Source organism: Pinus tabuliformis, chromosome 5_2 (genome assembly GCF_031772625.1).
Source record: "Pinus tabuliformis cultivar Carrire ecotype Pingquan chromosome 5_2, CPIR1, whole genome shotgun sequence".
Lineage (NCBI taxonomy): Eukaryota > Viridiplantae > Streptophyta > Pinopsida > Pinales > Pinaceae > Pinus > Pinus tabuliformis.
The window spans coordinates 498,703,820-498,711,730 of NC_142306.1; positions in this window are offsets into that span (position 1 = coordinate 498,703,820).

Sequence of the window (7,911 nt, forward strand, 5' to 3'; positions counted from 1 at the left end):
TTGAACAAAAAGCAGATGGACTATGCCTTTATGGATGCCTTCTTTGTCGAACTGATATTCTTAGACCCGAAATTTGTCGTTCTTCTTCTTCTGATTCCTCCTCTGCTGTAGAGTCTGATTCTTCCTACTTTCGCTCAAACTCTATCTTCTTAGGTTCCTTTGTTTGGACTTCATTTTTAATAAGATCTTTCACCTCTCTGAACACCACATCTTGGTTGTACACAACCTTCCTTGTTAATGGGTTCCAAAGCTTATAACCTTTTAAGCCATCCTTATACCTAATAAAGATGCACTTTTCAGATTTACTATCCAACTTGGTTTGTTTCTCCTTTGGAACATCTACATATGGATCACATCCAAATACCCTCAGATTTGAAAGAGAGGGTTTCATACCAGTCCATACCTCTTGTGTAGTTTTATCCTCCAACGCTGATGAAGGTGATCTGTTGACCAGGTAACATGCTGTCTCCATTGCCTCTGCCCAGAATTCTTGTCCTAACTCGGCACCACTGAGCATGCTTTTTTCCCTTTCCATCAATGTCTTATTCATTATTTCTACCACTCCATTTTATTGAGGTGTATATGGAGTAGTCTTCTGCCATGCTATACCACACTTCTTACAAAATTATTCAAATTCCTTACTGCAAAACTCTCCACCATTGTATATCCTCAACACCTTTATCTTCTTCTCTGTCTGGTTTTCTACCAGAGCCTTAAATTCTTTAAACCTGTCAAAGAATTTAGATTTCTTCTTAAGGAAATATATGCATGTATTCCTTGAGAAGTCATCTATAAATGATACATAGTACATAGAATTAACCAATGATGGAACCTTCACAGGTCCAAACACATCACTGTGAACAAGCTCTAATATCTGTTTCGCCCTCTTACCACCAGAGGGGAAACTCACCCGATTTTTCTTCCCATATACACAATTTTCACAAAATTCAAAATCCAGAGAGCTATTACTCATACCTTCTACCATACCTTTATCATAAAGTATTCAAATGCCCTTCTCTCCAATATGTTCAACCCTTTGATGCCACAACATGGTCTTCTCTCCAGAGACCACTAGATTTTCTGCTCCACTTTCAGGAACCACAAAACTATTTCACCCATTAACAACTGTGATACCTTGCAGCTTGTAAAGAGTTCCAATCCGTACTCCCCACATCAATACCAGTTCTCCCCGAACCATCTTGCAGGTATCCTTCTTGAACACTTATTTTACACCTGCATCATCCAACTTGCTTACAGAAATTAGATTTCTGGCCTTTGCAGGAATTTGTAGAATGCCTGAAAGCGTTCTAACCCTTCCACCTTGCAACTTCAACTTTACTTTTCCGCGACCAACGATTCTAGCCTCCCTATCATCCCCTAAGAAGACATCACCACCATTGTATTTCTCATACTCACAGAACCACTCTCTATGGGGAGTGAAGTGAAATGATGCACCTGAGTCAATCAACCATGCGTCATGATCTACATGTGTACTTGAAGAAGCTAAGTACACATCGCCACCTTCATCTGAGGTGGTTTTTGTCTCTGCAGAAGGAGCATCATCAGATCCATTTCCTTTATCAGGAGCTTTAGATTTACAGTCCCTTTTGTAGTGCCCTTCATTTTCACATTTCCAACACACCACCTTTATAGGTTTTCTTCGAGATTTAGATCTCCCTCTAGATTTAGATCCCCTACTCGATGACTTATTTTTGTTTCTATTCTGGGACCACCCTCGTACAAAAAAGGCATTGCCATTCTGGCTCTCCATATTTTTCTATCTCATCTCCTCTGTCAGCAAGGATGAGACTATTTTATTAAACTACAAGGCAGTTGCATTGCTACCTATTGCAATAACCAGACTATCCTAGGAATTTGGTAGAGAACACAACAAATTGATGCACCTATCTTCATCTGAAATTTTAATATCAACAAATGATAACTGACTTACCACAGTATTAAATGCATTTAGATGCTCTGTCACCAGGTCTCCATCTTTCATCCTTAGGTTATATAGCTTGTTCCGTGTGAACATTTTATTCACCAGAGACATAGATTGGTACAAAGTCCCTAGCTTGTCCCACAAAGCCTTCACCATAGCTTCCCCTGATACATTCAACAATATTAAATCTGAGACACACAATTGTATTGTGCTCTTTGCCTTCCGATCCAACTTCTTCCATTCTTCATCAGACACTCCCATTGATTTAGTACTCGGATCTACTACGATCCACTGATCTTTATCCACCAACAGATCCTTCGTCCTGAGTTTCCACAACTCAAAACTCTGACCATTAAATTTCTCGATCTCTATCTTTCCACTGCTCGCCATCTTCTTTCACCACTTGAATCGATCTCATAGATCTCCCATTGAACAGGGTCTACCACAGGCCCAAGAAAAACCCCTCAGCAACAAATGTGACCCATTGAAGCCAAAACATCTCTGAAACCAAATGTAGGTTTTAACCCCATACAAAAATTACCTGGACACAAATTCTAAAACACAGAAAATAAACAATGCGAGAGCATAACACATAAAACACATATACACAAAGATTTTCCCCAGGATCCCAAAATCAGGACTACCAGCTTGATTTTTCATTATGTTCCTTTCAATGTTACAATACATATTTATACATGCCGAAGCATCCAATACCATGGACCGAAAACCATCGCGTCCAAAACCATGGATTAAAAACCATCGCATCAAAAAACAAATGCAAAAGTCATGCACAAAACTATAGGTGGGTTCGCCCAACCTAACATAGGTGGGGTTACCTGGACCCCTCAAACTCCCTTTGACTCCCCTCGCTATACAATCAGTGCAATGAAGGGGGGGCTCCACCCCCCTTCTAACCCCAAGTTAACTATGTGGGCTAGTCGTGGAAAGGATATAACACAATCCAACACGATCAACATGACTGACCAGTACTACAACTAGTGTCGATGGCTGATCAATGCGACTTTTTGGCCAAAAATAGCACCGATCGAGGGATTCAAACAAAAAATATAAACGAACTTCACACAGGGTTAGAATTAACACATTAGAGAGTGGGCTAAACCAAGAAAGCACACAAAGCAAGATAAATGAAGCTTTTTAGTCAGGGAGAAAACAATCTAAAAGGCTCACATGGTCGAAATCATGAGAGTAAAACACACTAGCCAAGACTGCGGACAAACCCTAATCTTCACTTGCAGGCATATATGTGATTGCCTAACTGAAAAAAAGTGCTAGAGGCTACTCAGCGCGACTGTTTCTCAGCAACTCTTACTAATTGGTGTGACTGTCAGCGAATTAAGCGTGCTAATTGAGGGAGCTAAGGAAAAATTAAAAAGTTTTTGGAACAGGGACTAGATCTACTACTATGAATTTTAGACTCAAAAAAATAAGAAGGAGAAAAGAAACACAACCAAAGGGAAAATGTGGAACTAGAAAAGTTCTCACAAAATCATGAAATCCAAGACAAACAAAAGGATTGAGATCTCCCTAGTGGAGTCGCCAATTTGTGGTGAAGTAAAATTGTAAGTGCAGACATGAACGAATTCCTCTAGCCCAATAATGGGTCTAGCCACAACAGATACATTATATGGAAGATTTCTTTAGGTTAGAATCAATCAAGAGGGCCTACCTCTTGATTTTCTTATCCTACTTGATGATGTCCTTGCTTGCTCGCTCGAATAATCTCCCGCTTCCTTCTTCAAGCTCCTGAAACAAGTAAACAACAATAATACACAAACATAATAATAGACAAATTGCAATTCAACCTACTTAACAAGTCAAAAAACATTAAGCCATGAATATGTAACATTACAAAACATGTAGGAAATCAATCGATTGTTGCATATATTAATATCAAAGAGAGATTACAACCATTCATCTTGACATTGCAGTCTTCCTTTGAAAAGATCAGGTTCCCACACACTTCTGTGAGCATTCCATGATGGCATCAATAAAAAATTGTTTTAAGGCTCTTCCCTTTAGACTTCACTCCAAACCAAAACACGCTTGTCCCCAACACAACTAGATAGCTATAACTATTAATAGCTTGCTTGTCTACTCCAAACCAAAATAGCGTCAACACTCAACTGAAAACTCTGCAACTAGTTTGTGCTTGGGAACAAGGGAGGTTTATATAGGAAATATGGATGGGAGATGGATTCTCTTCTCATGGGAGAAGGAATTATCCTTTGAGGTAGTTCCATAATTATAGGGGAAAGGAGCTCAAACTGTCATCCTCGACCCCATCTGGCCAAACCATTTACCAGACTTCCATTACGAAGCTTCTAGAGTTGGAAGCTTCAAGTTTAATCTAAAAAATTTTCCATAATAGGACGGACGTGACTAGAACATAGCTCAGTCACTCTGGTGGGTGCGAGGATTAGTGATAATCTCTACACCTCATCACAGGGGAGACAAAGGCCATTAGCGTCGGTCTTGTAAAATGGGAAGAACAAATCTTTGAGGGGTAATGCTGCAAAAGGGAATTTATCTTCTCATGAATAGGGGAACAATGGGAATTTCTTCATGAAGGAAAAGCATGCGGGGTTCACTGCAGAGATCCTCCAGGATCAAGGAATAGGGAGTACAGAGACAGTGACAAAATGCCGTGTAACAGTGTCCCCCAAGGGGGAGGGTTCTGTAACAACCCTGGTGAAAGTTCAATGTAATAAAAGTTAATAACTATGGTTCATGGGACATGTATTCCAAGATGAATGGTGGAAAAAACATCCTAGTGGGTGTTCATTCAATTTATTATGGCTAAATAAATTAGAAAAGGATTTGGAAAGCCAAAGTGGAATTTATTACCATTTTAATTATGAAAATAAAGGAAATTAGGAGAAAATGAAGGTGGAAGGTCACAGGTTGCATGTGAAGATGAAATTGAAGGAAAATAATGGAAAATGAAGAAAATAGGGGCCTCATTAATAAAAAGGCTTCTGATGATCATTTGTTACCTTTTGTCAGTTCACTTTTGGATCTCTCTCATTATTCTCTCTCTCTCTCTCTCTCTCTCTCTCTCTCTCTCTCTCTCACTTTTGGACACTTAGAGTTTTCTTGGAGCACTTTGGCATTGGATAAAGAAAGGCAAAGAAGGAAAGGGAAAGGAAGCAGGAAGCAAGGAAGAGCATGATCATGTAGATAAAGAAAAATTATTTCTAGGTATCTATTTGCATCTGTGATTTACTTTCTATATTTGGCATGTGTGGTATTGCATGTGGTTCTTTGATGTCATGGCATGGGTTTTTCCAGGTGTGAGAGTGTTTTTAGTCTAGTCTTGCAATTTTCAGATACCCACGGTGTGATGGGCTTCTCATGTTTTAGTTGAGATGGATTGCAGGATGGATTTGAAGTTGATTGAGGTGGATTTTTGAAATAAAGAACACACGGCCTAGTCATCCTTGAACTAGATCATGCATTGTGGTAAAGCCACTAGCCTAGGGACCCCTGAACTGGAATGTGGGTTATGTAAATCTAGGTATTGTGTGCCTCGGTGGGTGTCATAATCCTCAATGGGTTAACGGCAGGATATACGGTAAAGCCTAGAGGTGGGTTCTCTCCATCAGGCATAGTACTCCCAGGATGGGGTGTATGGTAAAGCCTGGAGAGTGGAGTCACGATTAGGGTGATTCAGTGTGGATCACGAAAAATACCAGAGAATAGTGTCTTGATTATGGTCTAATAATCCCTAGATCAGGGTGTGGATTGCGGTAAAATGTAGAGACTAGGAACTAGGAAAATTCCTCTCGGTGAAGGTGGATAAATCTGCTGGCATCCATGCTTTTTTTGGCCTAGTGGTCTAGTGGATATCATGGTAAATCTTGTTATTACATTTTTATTGTTTTATCCTAGTGATCCGATGTGGATTACGGTAAATGTTGATTTCTATTGATGAGGTTTAGGTGGTTTAGCCTCGGAATGCGTTGGCTAGTTCTTTTGGTTTGAGTCCCACATTCATGCTTGGAATATGGCATGGGGGTGAATGTCTAAAGAGAGAATTGGCTCATCCATTCTATAGTCGGGTGCAACGTGATAGTTATTTCATTGGAATCTAATGTGTAAATCTACTAGTTTATATGTGGATTATATGGCTGATGTGTCCTTGATATTTCTGTTGTTATTATGTTGGTTATAATCATGTTTTATGACAATGATGATGTTTGGCTCTCCTCATGTTTTGATGTGTAAATGAATGAATATGGTATCTATGACCTAATAGATGATAATGCAGCTAATGACATAAGGGAACAATTATTCTTAGAGATTCTTAGATAAGTATGAGACCCCTATGCTTAGATTTGTTGTTTACACGTATAGGTAACATATTTGTGACATGTTTGATGGAATCCCTAACTTGGATAGTAGGGGTCTAGTCTAGACCTTGTCCTTGTTTTATCAAATGCATCATTTTTATGTTGTGTAAATTCATTTCCTAAAGTGTCATTGAGTTTTGGGTAGTGACCTGGGCTCTTGCTTGAAAAAGTGGCTAAAATCCCAGAGACGCAATCACAACACTGGGTAGAAAAGTCCACGGATGAATGGATACCCATGTTGTGGGAGCATCTATAACCTCCTGGACACATGATTTCCCATATCAAGGGAGTGTCTGGGGGTTTAGTGGTCTAAAACTTTGTTTAGTCTTAGGGGCAGGGTACTTGAGCAGTTGGGTTGGCTCCTAGGAGTATTATTGTTGATGTGGAGAGTCTAGTTGGTATGTTTCTATTGATTCCACTTCCTTAAGGTAACCTAAGAGGTTGAATCTCAATATAGTCGCCTCTCGTCACATATTTACCTCGATTTTCCAGTTACTTTGGTAGATGTCGGATAAGGGTGTCATGGCATGTTGGGGTAAACATGAGAGGAAGAGATATTATGACCTGACCCAACCTCTTAGATCAACTTAAGGAAGTGGGGCCAAATATGGATGACAAATTGAAAACTCAACACATCCTACAGGGGCTACAGGTGACTTAAAGGACCAACATCACCCCAGGTGGCCAAACCTTGAGCTTGACCTCTTTTTCTCAGCCTTGGGCCCATAAACACACTTGCAACAAGGAATCTATGAGGTTTAAAGCCTCCAACCACATGCACAAAATTGTATACATGTGATTGTAACCCAATTTCTCTAGTTCAGAGGGTGCGGTCCTCGATTCTGAGCCTAAATTCCAGTTGAGGCTATAGACTACCACCCAGAACTCAATGATACTTTCCAGAATGATAAATGACATCAAGACAAAGCCATTCATTCAAAACATTAATGAAAACTTGACCTAAGCAGACCTAACCATGATAGTCATTTCGTCAAACATATTAAGAACAGGTAATCTATAGGTCATGAATACATATCTCAACATAGGGTTCTGATACTTATATGAGAATTATTAAGAAGGTATAATTTCCTCTCATAATAACTACAATAACATATATTAGGTCATGCATTCAATAGCCATTCATTTATCAATCAAAACATGTTAGGAGCCATAGCTAGAACCTGTTATGAAACCATACTTATAACTAGCATATCAACCATGATAGAACAACCATCAAATCCACATAATAACAAGTACAATTAATCATAAAATACAAGAGTAATATATCTCTTATTAACATATGCAAAAGACAACCAATTTAGGGACTTCCACGTACTACCCAACCGTAGATTGAGTTGAACTAACTCTTTCTTTCAACGAATCACCCCTTCGCCATATTTCCAAGCATGAGTGTGGGACTCAAGATAAGAAAACCAGGGCTTCCTCAACCTTTACTACAATCCCACAAAAATTGGTAAAGGGATCCCTAGGCCCAAAAAAAGCACATAAACAAGCAATCTTTACTACAATCCCACCAAATTATTCAAGGGATGACTAGGTCCAAACCAAGCACATAAATAAGTAGGCCTTGACATAATC